Genomic DNA, 15803 nt, shown 5'->3' with positions numbered 1-15803 from the left:
AATGAGGGAACTAGGGTTCCTAACTACTGCTCTGCTTCTTCCTCCATCCGGGCTAGCTCTTCGGCTCCAAAGGCCTCCAAGGTGTAAAGTTCACCCTGTTCATCTCTGAGGTCTGACATATTATACCGGCGTTGCCACCAATATAATATGTCAGGGTCACCAAAAAGGCAACACCATGAGCTATAACGCTCAATAGAATAATCCAAACCCTCTAACCCTTAACTTAAAAACAATACATCATATAGTCAACAATTTCCACATAGTGCATGCTTATCTAGCCAAATTAACTAACAATGACACATCTGCATTCGGAAATCAATCAACGTTGGTGTCCAAGATTTGTGAGTTTCTCCTACGCGACTCCTCGTAGACCATGTCATTATTTTTCCACATTTCATAACCGTATCACCTTTTCAAAAATCGTTTTTAACACACCCAACCTCGGTTCCGCCGTTCCGAGTTCCCGAGTATCCTCACAATGGTTCCGCCGTCCCGAGTTCCCATTGGCACACATTGCATTGGCTCCTCTCCGCGGATAACCAAGCACACACCCAACCTCGGTTCCGCCGTTCCGGTCTCCCGAGTATCCTCACAATGGTTCCGCCGTCCCGGGTTCCCATTGGCACACAAAACACACACCACACAATGGGCTACCACGTCCAGCCACATTGCGATTTCCAAAACATTTCATCCTTTTCAAAACATGCCTTTTCATTAACCACACCCTAGGTGTCATGTTTCTAACTTTCTCGATTTCCGTGTCTCGTTTTCATGCATTGACTCCGCGGTAGGAATTTTCACATACGACATCATTCATTGTAATCTTTAATCTAACAAGATCATCCAACTCAATATTATACCTCAAGCAATTCTTGTATGCATGCTCATAACCAACCTAAAGATCAAAATACGAATACTTCTAAACAAGCGATAAGTTTCTATCTTTTAAAAACCGTTCTTTCTTCCTTTGAGGAAGTTCAAAACAACATATGTTTATTCGAAGTTAAAAGTTGATTATTTCAACATGCTAAAACTTCCATTTAGCGAAAATAAGTTTGTTAACTTTCATGCATTTCAACCATTCTAACAAATGATAACCTTATTTACTTCTAGAAAGAATGATCAAAGATACTTCTATTTGAACTAAAGACGTTCTACCTTTCAACATACGAATCTATACCATACATAGAGTGAATGGACTAGGATTCCTACTTTACCTCTTGGCGGTGGTCGGCTACGGGGAATTGGTCGTCGGTTTTGCGATTCGACGGCGTAACGGCTCCGGATTGCTTCGAAAGGAAGAGAGATGAACTTTTCTCTTCCTAGAAACAACTTACTAACTAAACTAAGCTACTTTAGAGATCTAGTGGTGGTTTTGGAAGTGGTTTGGTGGTTTCTCTCAAGAACTCTCAAGAAACTCAAGAAAACTAAAACTTTTTGAACTAAGAACACTTAGACTTTCTAGAGAGAAGTTGGAGCAATGAGTGAAGGTGTGAGTTCAAGCTCGGAGTGAGCTTACTATTTATAGGCAAGGCTCTCCCTCTCCCCCTCAAGGCCGGCCCCCTCTCTCTCTCTCCATATCTCATTTTTTATTCCAAACATCAAGCTTTCTTGGAAGATCAAATTCTAGTCCTAGGCTTGCATGGCTAGGTTTAGTCCTTTGGATTTGATCTTGGAAGATTTGTGTAAGAAAGGAGAGTTTGTACATAGTTTAAAATTGATAAATGTACAAAATAGGACAATGGAGGTTAGATTTTGCTCGGAAGAATATACAACCAAGGATTTTAAGTACAATGGAAGATCAAGCCCAAGTCCAATCCAATCTCTTCCTCTTTCTCTTCTCTCTCTCTCCTCTCTCTCTCTCTCTCTCTCTCTCTCTCTCTCTCTCTCCCTCTCGGCCCTCCTCTCTTTATCCCTCTCCTCTCTCTCATGTACTAGTACATACACACACACACACACACACACATATATATATATATATACTATGTACAAGAAAACAATAAACAATAGGTACTTTTGGTACTTGTGTCAAAGAGATCTAAAGGCCAAGATTTTCTTATTAAACAATAGAATTAGCACATGTGTACTTAGCAATATAAATATTCATCCAAGTACATATATTTATATATAACTAAGGTACTATGAATCTAGGTAGATCACACCTCCCATTAATTTAAACCAATTGGGTACAAAACCCCAATAGAAAATAATATCAAGGTACCTAGGAAATCTTAGGCTTTAAATCTAATAAGTACATACAATATAAAATATAGGTACAACATCACATGGGAATTTAGAAATTGACTAGTTTATTAAATCCTAGTACTTAGTAGGAAAATTGGAGCTATTACCCAATGGGTAATAAATCCCCTAGTATTTATTGTCCAATGGACAAAAGTAATAAGGAAATTTTTATAGTTAAATAATCAAAAATGTCCTTTTAAACAATTATAAAATTCTATTCTTTTTTAGATATTAGTACTTAATCAAATCTTTCAATGAATACTTTTAATATAAAGAATAGGGTTTCTATTACCCAATGGATAAAAGTTCCCCTAACTTTTATCGTCCAATGGATAAAGAAGAAAACCAAAATAATAAAAGAAAATAAACAATTTCAAGTCTAGGGTTGAAAAGGTTCACAAGGTTCAAAGATGGCAAAAAGGTCCATCTATGGTACCTAGGTGACTTCCTAGCTCGGTTCCTCTAATTGGTTAGAAACTAACTAGACTTGCCAAGTATAGCTTAAAGTCAAGAAACGAACTCTGAAGGGCTAAAGTGTAATTATGACAAACTACAAGGAAATAAAAGAAAATTAAATCAATCCAAGTAATTTAAATAATAACTCGAATATAATTTTTTTTTTATTTCTCAAAATTCAGAGTTATTACACTTTGTCTCTTACTTAAACATGTCTCGCGATCCGTCTAAGTTCAGTCAAAGAGGGGCATATGTAGTCACCCCAATTTGGCCTAACGATTATTTCAAGTCCTACCTTGGGGACCATCCCGACGATGATATGGATACAGTGATTGCTGATTGACTTTTTGTAAACCTTAGGACTTATGGTGATAATTTCTAACCATTTAGAGGACCCAATCTAGAGCCATATTATAGCCTTTCAGACATAAATACAGTACCTAGGAAAATCCATCTTTCGGCCGTAACATCGATCTCACGGCCTCAACATCATTTCTTCACCTGTGAAACTTGTTGCTTGAAAATCTCCCTGAGAGATTGATCTTTCAACCACCAGGTCTACCCTTCGGCCGCTTAATCGTTCACTCGGCCGCCAAATCGTCTATTTTCCAAATTCTGGAATGTTTTGTCAATCGTTTGATCCGCTCACAAAACCCTAGCAGCCAAATCCTGATGCGTTCAGGCTACGTAAGGAGATTACCATGAGGAGTTCGTGTTGCCTTATAACTCCAATTCAATCAATTTATTTTGATTGGTTGAAGTGTGTCATCCCTATGCCTATATAATGGAGCCATTGGGTTCCGAAGTTAATATACCAACACACCCTCTCAAGCCACGAAACTCTGTCAATATACACTCTCAAATCCCTTCTGCAAAAGCCCCAATCTTCCGAAGGAAGCCGCGATCTAACAATCCAAATCCCGAAGTTCAAACTCTAACCCTAGGGTTTACAAGAAGCAAATCAGTCAATAACCCTCAATTTGAAGCAATCAAGCACTGAAGGATTAAGGTGGTGGGCCCTAGGGGCCTGTGGTTTGATTCATCTTCTGTTTTTATACTTTAATCGTAGTGCTTTAATTCCTGATTAACTCTTCATTCTGGTGTGAGGAAGAACATCGGCAGGGACACCATTCCCACAGCCGATACATTGAACTAGTGGGATTCCACGGCCGTGAGATCCATTCACTGGCCGTGGAGTCCATTTATTGGGACAGTTTGTTATTTTGATGCATGTTTTATTTATTGCCCTGGCTCACCATATTAATTATTTAAAGGCTAAAACCAGTCTACTTGTTTAGAATCAAATAAAGTAAGCATTAATCATATATTGAATAATTATGGGCTAGTCTCACGACTGGGCAAAGAGGGGTGCCTAACACCTTCCCCTTATTGTACTTTTGGCTTCCGTACCCATAATCTCTATATCTTTTTCCTAGTTTTCTAAAAACTAGGTGGCGACTCTATTTTGATGATAACCATTATCGTGTGGCGATGTTCTTAGCCATGGGAATATCCACGATCTTGGTTTATGAAGTGGAACCAAACAAACTTGATCAATCTGTATGGCGATGCCCCATTTGGGAGGTGTCTAAAACCACCTTCACCACATCGTGGGGAACCTACTGCTATTGAGTGATGTCGTTTGGGTTGAAGAACGCTAGAGCTACTTACCAAAGGATGGCTACAATGCTACTACATGACATGATACACAAAGAGGTGGAGGTATATGTCAATGATATGATAGTCAAATCAATGGAAAGGGAAGGACACTACGAAGCACTCCGAAAGTTCTTTAAGAGGATTAGACAATTTAAGTTATGTCTTAATCCTCAAAAATGCACTTTTGGAGTAACTGCTGGAAAAATGCTGGGATTCCTTATCACTCAATGAGGGATCGAAGTCGATCCTTCTAAGATACAAGCTATCATGGAGATACCACCACCAAAGATAGAGAAGGAGGTGAGAAGCTTTTTGGGGAAAGTACAATTCATTAGTTGGTTTATTTCCAAACTCATAGCCACTTGCGAACCTCTCTTCAAGCTTTTGAAGAAAGACACAGATTTTGAATGGAATCGAGACTATCAACAAGCATTCAAGGCAGTCAAGGAGTACCTTCAGAACCCGCCTGTGTTATCCCCACCCATCCCTGGAAAACCATTGATTCTATACCTCTCAGTGACGGAAACATCCATGGGATGCATGCTAGCACAAGAAAATGATGCTAAAGTAGAGTGTGCTATATACTACCTTAGCAAAAAGATGATGGATTATGAGACAAGATACACTTCTCTAGTGAAGACCTACTGGGGGCTAATATGGGCCACGAAGAAGCTAAGGCATTACCTATTAGCACATCCGGTAGTTCTAGTTTCTCGATTAGACCCAATCAAATATCTTTTCTAGAAACCAGCACTTATTGGAAAGTTGGCTAGATGGTTACTACTGTTAGCAGAGTTCAACCTCAAATACATGACAAGAAAATCAGTAAAAGGAAAGGCTGTGGCAGAATTTTTGGCAGATCACCCTGTGATAGAGGCTGAGGCAGAGGACTTCATGTTCCCAGACGAAGACATCTTATGTCTTCTAGACGACACTTGCCAGCTTTACTTCGATGGAGCATCAAACCAATGTGGGTATGGCATAGGGGTATTGCTAGTTTCCCCAAACGACTTTCATATCCCTCTGTCATGCAAACTAAGGTTGAGGTCACCAACAATCAAGCTGAGTATGAAGCCTACATTGCTGGAATGGAGGCAGCACTGGAACTAGGGATAAAAAGGGTAGATGTCATTGGAGATTCAAACCTAGTGGTGTCCTAAGCAAGGGGAGATTGGAAGGTTAAAGAGGACATGCTGAAATCGTACCACTCTGTGCTGGAAGCTCTAATTCCACAATTCGACTCCGTTATCTTCACGCACACTCCATGAGTGAGTAATAGGTTCGCAGATGCATTGGCAACATTGGCCTCTACGGTTGAAATACCCATGGGATTCACAATGCGGCCGCTAATGATCGAGCAAAAGGTCAAGCTAGCATGTGAGTGTACTTTCACTGAGGAAAGTTGAGACGATAGAAAAAGGATAAAATGGCTCTGCGAAAGTATGCCGCCCGATTTGTGGTTTGTGGTGGAGCATTGTATCAAAAAGCCCATCTAATCCCCAATCAACTATGCGTCACGATAGAGGAAAGTCAAAATGTAATGGAGGAAATACATAAGGGAATTTGTGGGTGTAAACACCTCCCGAAAACTGGGCATCACCATACAAATTGATTGTTGGTGTTTGTTTGTTTGCTACTTCATAAACCAAGATCATGGATATTCCCATGGCTAGGAACATCACCACACGATAGCGGTAATCATCAAAACAGAGTCGCCACCTAGTTTATAAAAATTGAAAAAAACAAATAGAGATTCTGGGTACGGGAGCCAAAGGTACAATAAGGGGAAGGTGTTAGGCACCCCTCTTGCCCAATTGTGAGACTGGCCCATAGTTGTTCAACATAAGATTAATACATGCACTATTTAACTCTAACACATAGTTTGTTTATTAGCCTTTAAACAGTTAATGGTGAGCCAAGACAGCAATTGCGACATGCATCAGAATAAGCAGAATAAAACTAACTATCCCAGGGAAATGGATCTCGCGGCCGGTGAATAGATGTCATGGCCGAGAGATCCTCCTAGTTTGATGTATCGGCCGATGGATCGAAGACCTAGCCGATGTTCTTCCTCACACCAGACTTTACGACTAACAGAAGATCAGAAAGCTATGATTAACATAAAAACAAAAAATAAATTGGACCAGAGGCCCCTGGGCCTCACCAACTTGATCCCTCAATGGCTTGATTGCTTCAGATTGAGGATGATTGACTGATTGCTTCTCGAAACCCTAGGTTTAGGGTTTGAACTTCGGGGTTTGATCGTTGGATCGCGGCTACCTTTGGGAAGTTGGGGCTTTTGAAGAGGGGATGTGAGAGAGTATTTTTGCAGAGTTTCGTGGCTTTTGGGAGTGATTGAGTGTATTCTTTGTTGTATTTTTTGAGCCCTAAGGGCTCCTTTATATAGGCACCGAATGACATCACTATAACCAATCACATTGCACGATTGAAATTGGAATTATAGGGCAACTCTAACGCCTCATGGTAATCTCCTTGCATAGCCCAAACGCATTAGAATTTGCCTACTAGGGTTTCGTGAACGGATCAAACGATTGACATAACGTTCTAGAATCTGGAAAATAGACGATCTAGCGACCGATTAAAGGATCTGGCGGCCGAGGAATTGATGTTGCGGCCAAGGGATAGACCTGGCAGCCGAGTGATTGATCTCTCAGGGAGATTTTGAGATAATAGGCTTCACGGGTGAAGAAATGATGCTGAGGCCGTGAGATAAATGTTACGGCCGATAGAAAGATTCTCATAGGATTCGGTATTTCTATTGGGTCCTTTAAAGTGGCTAGAAGTTCTCACCATAAGTCATAAGGTTCATGAGAAGTCAATCAACAATCACTATATCCATATCATCATCGGGATAGTCCCCAAGGTGGGACTTGAAATAATCGTTAGGCCAAATTGGGGTGTCTACAAATGCCCCTCTTTGACTGAACTTGGACGAATCGCAAGACATGTTTAAGTAAGAGTCAAAGCTGTAAAAGCAACTCAATTTGGGCCAACCACTATTCTAAGGGTTTTTTGAAAAAGGTTTTAGTTATGGTCGGACCGGGAGGCTGCCTACTATTCCACAAGGGAAATTCAGACAAACCGTAGTTCGGAGGGCAATAAAGAAAAATAAAAAGTTTGGAGGGTTAGAAACAGAAGATGTACCTTCGGGCTTAAAAAGCCGTAGTGCAACATACCTGGGCAATGCCAAGATTTTGGCGAAGAATAGTTGAAGGAGCGCGGGGCTGCCGGGGAAATTTTTGCGAAGAGCATCATTAATATTTTGGGGTAGATCAATACACAGCGGATGAGTCATTTGCTTTTCTTGATCATATCCTTACTTTGACTGAGGGGAGCTCGGTAAAGTAGCTTATCCTTGCGAATGAGCTTGATGGAATAGATGTAATTGGGTGGAATCCAAACCATCAGCTAGGGATGAATCGAACGCCGGTTTTGAGATATGGGGTGGAACACAAGCCATCTTCTGGAGATGAGTTAGATGCCGGTTTTGAGATATGGGGCCACAAGGCCAGTAACTGGAACATGGAGCATTGAGATGAGGGAACCGAGGCGCAGAGCCGGTTACAGTCATGAGGCGAGAGCTTACAGCTTAAGGTGATAGAACTGAGGCGTAGAACTAGTTGCATTCTGAAGGTCTGTGCACGGAGCTTTCCCATCATAAATTTTTGGCGTAGAGGCAAAGGATCGAGGCGCTGGACCGATCAATAAAATCGAGGCATAGAGCCGGTTGACTACAGGATTGACCTGTTTTATGAGTGAAAGAGAGATGCAAAATATGTATATGTGATTATTGTTAGATGTAAGTTGATATAATGATGCTGATGGTTATGCAGACTCGATGTGATTATGCAATATATGAACGGGCCCGTGCATGTGTGTTTGATTTAAGCATAGAGCTTCTTTCAAGTTCTGGACCTGAGCATTCAGAGCGTAGAGCGTAGAGCATTCGGAGGGTAGAATTCGAGCATTCAAAGTACAGGCTTTGAGCATCCAGTACGCAGTGGTTGGGCATTCAAGCATAGAGCTTGAGCATTCAAGTGTAGAACTTGAGCATCTAGTACACAGTGGTTGGGCATTCGAAGAGCTTCGAGCATTCAAAATGTTGGATTTTGAGAATTCAAGCATAGAGCTTGAGAACTGATGATATCTTGGTGGTTGGGGCGGCGTGGAGCTCGTTGAGAATTGTTATGGCGTAGAGCCAGTTGAGATAGTGGGTGTAGAGTCGTTGGGATGATGAATACGGGCGTAGAGCCGTTTGAGATAATGGGCTTGGAGCCGCTGAGTAGTGGGCATAGAGCCACTCAGATAATGGGTTGGAGCCACTAAGTAGTGGGCATAGAGCCACTAAGATAATAGGCTTGGAGGCGTTGAAGTAGTCATAGTTGCTGAAGGTGCAAGGAGCGTGAAGTAGTGAGCTTGTAGGCATGGAGCCTGCTGAAGTAGCGAGCGTAGAGCTACTGAGGTGGTTAACTTGGAGCGAGCATAGAGCTACGGGGATGGTGAGCATGGGTGTTGAGCCGCTGAGAGTAGCTGAAGTGTGAGATAACGAGCTGTTGATTGTGAGCTGTTGACAGTGAGCTTGCGAGCTTAGAGCTGCTAAGTAGTGATTATAGGCACAGGACCACTGAGATGATTACAAGCATAGTGTTGTTGTGATAGCTGCTGATAATGATGAGTTCATGGGCCTAGAATCGCTGAGTTGCGGACTTAGAGCCGCTGAGTTGTGGGCTTAAAGTCGTTGAGTTGACAAACTATTAGGAATGGTAACTTTGAGAACTCGGGGCTGACAATCCTTGATGGTTAAGCGACCGGTAATTGTGAGCTTTGTTGTGATAGAGAGAGGGTCTTGATGGTGCTTGATCTTTCTCATGCTCGGGTATGCCCCCAAAGTTAGTCCTAATTGCATTGTATTTGTTCAGGGGTGCCCCTAAGACTATTCTGTTGGTCGATGACCCAGAATATTTGAATTTGGTGCACTGAGCAAAATCTGATGTGGCTGTGGGAAATCGATTAGGAGGCCATGAGATAGATCTAGCGGCCGAATGATTGATGTTTCGGCCGAGTAATCGATGTCGTTTCGGCCGAGTAATCGATGTCTCGGCCGTGAGAAAGTTAAAAGTTAGAAAATCGATTTAAGTTAAGTTTGATCGATTTCACAGACCATTTCATATTTCTTCCTCTAACTCTCCTCCCTCCCTCTCGTCTGAGAAACCGAGATCACCCCATCTCCCGACTACCACTGTTGCAGTCGTTCTCCGTGGTTTTCTCCGATCACTACCATTCCAGCCGCCATTTTTCTTGGTTTGCCATGGCTTCTTCGCCTCCTCCTCTGGCCGACACCACTACTAGTGCCCCTTCATCTTCTACTGCCGCATCGAGGAATTCGGGCAAGGCTCCGATCGTTGAGACAACAGTTTTGGGTGGGGTTTCGAGTATTCAGGTTCTTTGCTCGAGTCGCCGTACACCCACTGTCAGAGGGAGTTCTTTGCAACCCAATCCTCCTGAGATAGAGTTTGAGACTCCTTCTAACATGGGCAATGATGCTTTGTCGCTGTTTGACGCCACCACGTATGTCCCTCAGGTTCACATAATCGGGCGTGGTGGTTCATTACGATATCGTCCTCTTTTTAGCGATGTTCTGCCAGAGGTTTTGCACAGAGAGCCGGAGCAGCACTTTGGCCTTACTAACATGAAGGTAAATTTTTCCTGCCAATGATTTTGTTTGTATTAGAATTTATGAAGCAATGATTGATAAATGAAATTGGGTTCTTAGAAATTGCCCCTTGTATAGGCATTTTGTATTGATCCCTTCTTTCCGTTTTGCCAGGTTAATGAGAAGTTACGCCTGTGGGGGAGCGGTCCCCAGGTTTTTGGGTGGTACGAAAGACTCTCCCAGGATGCCAAAGATGCAGTTGCTTTAGTTGGCTTTGAGCAATTGATACTTGGCTTGCACCTTCCGAAAGCAAAGCTGGGATTGACCACAGCACTGGTGGAATGGTGGTGGGACACAACCAATACTTTCCATCTTCTTGAGGCCGGAGAGATGACAATCACACCATGTGATTTTGCTTTGGTTATGGGTTTAAGAGTTGGTAGCAATCCTCTTTCGATAGATCCGAGGATTCACGAGCGAGAAGGAGCCCTCTCATACATTCTAGAGAAAGTTCTTGAAGTGCCAGCAGATGGCCACATTACTTATACTTGGCTTTGGGAACAGTTTGATCGTGCGGGCATTGAGTCTGAGGTATCGACGCAACAGTTGGTAAGGGCTTTTCTTCTTCATCTCCTTGGCCAAACCTTGTTTTGTAACAAGGAGAACTCGGTACATATTCAATTCTTGGCTGCTTTGGTCAACTTGGAGACCATAGCAGAGTTCGACTGGGGGACTCCTGCCTTAGCCACGCTATATGGACACTTAAGTGCTTGTTCTCGAGGCGTTAGCCTCTTACTGGGTGGGCACCACCGTATTCTTGAGGTATATGTTTTTGCCTTTTTTATCGTTCTTTTACTGTCTTGATTTCTGTAAGTCATGCTCATCTTTTATCTTTGCTTGTAGCTCTGGGCTTTTGAGCACCTGTTACAGTTTCCTCCTCCGACGAGGCATAGGGAGCCAAGGTTTGTTCTGCGAGTGGCCTATTGGCTGAAAGGAGTTCGGAGGACGCGATTGCCTGCTATGGATCTACTAACTTGGAGACGGGTTCTCGATCGTTTGACGGTGGATCAGGTAAAATGCATCCTGTCCTTTCATCTTTACATGGTCTCTCCATTTTATTATATTGGTGTTATTTCCTTGATCACAGGTGTGATTCGATCCGTGGGATACCTTGCTTGATGATGCTCCTTTGGAGTTAACTTCGGCCCGAGCTTTGGACAGCCATCACTTCCTTTTGGAGGGGTCGTTCTCGAGGGCTTGGTACCTTGGAGAGAGAGTGGCGAGTCAGTACTTCCCGCATTCAGAGGCATTGCAGCTTGTTCCTCTTCCTCCTCCAGCCAGTATGAGGTCGACTCATCTTTTGACAGGGGAGAGCTTGCTACTTGCGCTGGAGAGACAGTTGGCCACAGATCTTCTTGTAGCGGGAGATTACTCAGCCTTTCGCCTGGCCTCGTTGACCTTGCATACCACTACCATTGCTGCTGCTCCTCCTGCTTGGCCACGGGCTCCTAGCTTCATTTCTTTTCATAATGTTAATGGAGAAGAGGAGCGTTTGACGCTAACACCGTGTGCTACTCAACTTTACGTGCTACCCACTGGGATTCAACAAGTAACTTTATGAGTTTTGGTTGCCTTTGGTATCCTTCCTATATGCTATGAATAACGCGACCTCCTTTGTAGGTGCCGGCAAATGTAGTTCAGGAGTGGCTGCGTTCATTTCAGAGTGCAGAGGCCCTGGTTCGACGACAGCGAAGCCGGATAACCATGGTATGTATCCTTCAACCTTCTTCTTTCCATTCTGTATCCTCACGTGAATCTGAACATTCACATTTTGTAGCTTGAGGCAAAGCGAGCGCCAACGATGTCTATTACCCAGAGTGCTGACGTTGGCGAAGGTAGGAGTACAAAAGCTGGTGATGAAGGTGTCAGATCTGACGATGGAGGTGAGAGATAGAGGATCAGTATCCTAGTTCCTAAGCACTTTCGTCGTTCCTCTTCTCGACATGCACCCAAGAGGGGTCGTGAACAGTAGCTTGCCCTTTTCTTTTTACTTGTATTTGTTAGTTCCATAACAAATAATGATATGTATTTTTATGAGGCAACTTCAGCACGCTTGGCAAGTTTGTAACTAAAATGTAGTTAGCTTCCAAAATTAAAGTCTTCACATCTCAACACTCGATGCAGACACGCTATTGACCGACATTCGAACCTGAAAAGAAGGATTTTGTTGAGCTATACTAGCCCAGTAGGAAAATCTCTACTAAATCTATATCTAATGAGATGATATACATGGATACGGTGAATCAAGCTAGATGGCGAATTCAATGACAACATATATCAACACCATTTACTAATATCGAAACACACACACACACACACACTTCTTCCAACCAATTTCCACCCTTTGCGACTTTATGTTTCCACCCCTTCTGTCACAATAAACTCCACCCTTTGCGACTTTGTGTTTCCACCCCTTGCGTCACAATAAACTCCACATTCAACTTCACATCGACAACCACATTATCAACACTATCAAACACGTCATAAATAACTCATGGATCATAACAATCGAGAGGAAAATATAGCATTCATACGCACTCCTCAAGCTTTAAAGTGTTCCACCGAGCCATATATAGCATTCAAACACTAATATCACACAAGTTCACCACAAAACATGTAGAGAAAGAGAGAAATTCCTACCAAAGTGGGTTTTGAGCAAAACCCTAGGTCTACCGAGAGATATTTGCTTGAATCCTCCAAAAACGAGCACCACCCAAGCTTAGATACAAGATCTAGAGTGAATACAACCCAAAGACAAGATAAATGAACAAAGATCAACAAGTGATTGAGAGGAGAGAGAGAAAAACGTGGGTGAGAGCCCAAAGGTGAGAGCAAGAACACAAAACCTACCCCTTGTTCTCCAAATGCAAGATTCAAGTGATTTTGAGGTTGGAAACCCTTGGATCTTGAAGTTTTAAGGTTGAAATCAAGAGTTTTGGGTGAGATTGGAGTTGGGTAGGTGAGAGAGGGTGTTTCTAGGGTTATTTCGTGGGTTTGGTTGTGAAAAGTGACAAAAGGGGGTATTTTATAGGCGTCTGAAATGCGTGCTGAAAATTACAAAAAAACACAGCATGTACCGGTACTGGGACCCAGTACCGGTTCAAAAGCCTTCAAAATGCCAAAAACACAACTTCTGGTCATAATGTACCGGTACTGGGTGACAGCCAGTACCGATTCAAGCTGGACAGAAAATGAATTTTTTTGTAACGGTTATCGAATCAACCCCACTTGTTACCAACACTTCCAGACATCATCACAACATCAAAACTCACATTTTACCATTCTCCAAGTGTCCGATACACAACCGTAAACGAATATCTGTACACCCCCACAAACAAACGTACTACTTTATTAATAATACGATCCTTTTATTAATAATACGATCCTTTCACGCATTAAACGATATTCAAAATTTATGATAAATTTGCGAGTCTCTACACGCACGACATCCTTCATGATCGGGTTCAATCGTCGTTGAGGTTGGCGAGATGGCTTGACATCATCTTCAAGATAGATGTGGTGGGAGCAAAGGGAGGCATCAATGCCTTTGATGTCGGCTATAGACCACCCGATGGCCTTGGGATGCTTCTGTAGAAAGGCAAGCAATTTCAACTCTTGAAGTTCACTTAGGGCGGAGGAGATCACCACTGGGTATGTTTGGCCATCGCCAAGATAAACATACTTGAGTGTGACCGGTAGTGGCTTAAGTTCGAGCGTCGGGGGTTCCACACTAGACGGAACGACTCGCTTCTCAATCGGGGGTAGCTCCTCAAATTTCGGGATCCATGGGTTGATACCAAACACCTCCTTCTCATACAGCAAGGAGCACAAGTACGCAACCTCGGGAGTATCAAGAAAATTGGCTTCAGCGGACATAAGTGCTAATTCCAACTCGTCATTGCAAATAATTTCATTGACATGGTCTTGGACGAGTGAGTCAATCATGCTAACTCCGCATACGTCATCATCATCCCCCATTTGGCTTCCAATATGGAACATGTTGACTTGAATCTTCATGTTACCAAAACTCATATTAAGTCGGCCATCCCGGCAATGGATCATGACATTGGATGTTGCTAAAATGGTCTCCAAAGAATAATGGGAACAGATGATTGAGCAGCCGACACTAGGCACGTATCTAGAACCACGAAGTCAACCGGGTATACAAATTGGTCAACTTGAACATGCACATCTTCCACCATCCCCTTCGGAACTTGGATACTCCTATCCGTCAATTGTAACGTCACCTGAGTCGGCTTTATTTCCCCCAACCCAAGTTGTTCATACGCCGAGAATGTAAGAGATTCACACTCACACCCAAATCAAGGAGAGCTTTTTCCACGACTTTGCCCCCAATGGTGATGGACATCTTAGGACACCCCGGATCATTATATTTAGGCGAAAGGGTCGACTGAAAAAGCGAGCTCACTTGCTCGGTCAAAAACACCTTCTTTTGCACTTGGAGCTTGCGTTTGTGAGTACACAAATCCTTCAAAAATTTAGCATATAATGGAATCTGTTTGATAGCATCGAGCAAAGGAAGATTGACCGTCACTTGCTTAAGCACGTCATAGATATCAATATTTAGATTTGGCTTGGCCGGCATCTTTAGCCGGTTGGGATATGGTGCGGGAACAGTGAAGGCTTGTGGAACATCATTCTCCTTTGTCTTTCCTTTCTCCTCTTCCGTAGGAGCTGGCTCGGGAGATTCCCCATTTAGTGTTGTTGGCTTTGGTAGTCCTGGATAAGGTAGTAGGACTGGCATAACAGGCGGTTTCACTTGAGCATTGTCTACTGTCTTCCCACTTCTCAATGAAATAATGGCCTTGGCTTGCTCGGAGAAAGGCACCGAAGAGCTGCCAATCAAATGTTGACCTTGTGGATTTCCCAAAGGTTGAGTAGGAAGCTTTCCTTTCTCTTATTGTAGAACGCCAATTGCTGTGGTCAATTTACCCATTTGATTCCTAATATTATTCATAGCTTGAGCCATTTGCTCGTTGGTGGTCGTTTGCATCTGACAGAACGCGTTCATGGTATCCTCTAAAGATCGCCGTGGAGGTGGTGTATGCTGTTGTTGAAATTGATTTGGCCCTTGAAATTGGCCCAGTGGTATGAATCCTGGCGGGCCTTGGATTGCAAGAAAATGGGGTGGACCTTGAAGCTGAGGTTGCCGCCAAGTTTGATTCTGAATGGGAGGAGCTTGCGAAGTCGATGACGCGCCTGCTTCATTCTGATTACCCCAATGGAAAGCCGGATTGGTCTGCATCCCCGGATTGTAAGTATTAGAATATGGATCCCATCATTGGTTCAATGCGCATACCTCTTCCGCAGGAAGTTGACTATAGTGGTGCCGGAGGGTAGGAATGGTATGGCAGTTGTCGGTAGAGTGACCCACGGTCTCACAAATGACACACACTTCCTCTATTTGTCGAACTTCCTTCACCTCCTTAACTTGGGTCGAGTCTAACTTCATTTTATCCAACTTCAACGATAACTCGTCCAACCTTGTCTCGAGACCATTATGCTCGCTCACCGAAAACTTGCCGGAGCCTCCTGGACCTTGATTTCTCATTGCTTGCTAACCTGGATTGATGTATTGCCAAGTTTGGGCCCTCTCCGCCATAGCGTCTAAAAATTCCCAAGCGGCATCGGGATCCTTCCCTATATAGTCACTGCTCCCCATAGTATCAAGAAGCTACTTGGACTCCCG

This window comes from Rhododendron vialii, chromosome 10a (genome assembly GCF_030253575.1).
Source record: "Rhododendron vialii isolate Sample 1 chromosome 10a, ASM3025357v1".
Classification (NCBI taxonomy): Eukaryota; Viridiplantae; Streptophyta; class Magnoliopsida; order Ericales; family Ericaceae; genus Rhododendron; species Rhododendron vialii.
Note: the sequence above shows the minus strand (reverse complement) of the source record.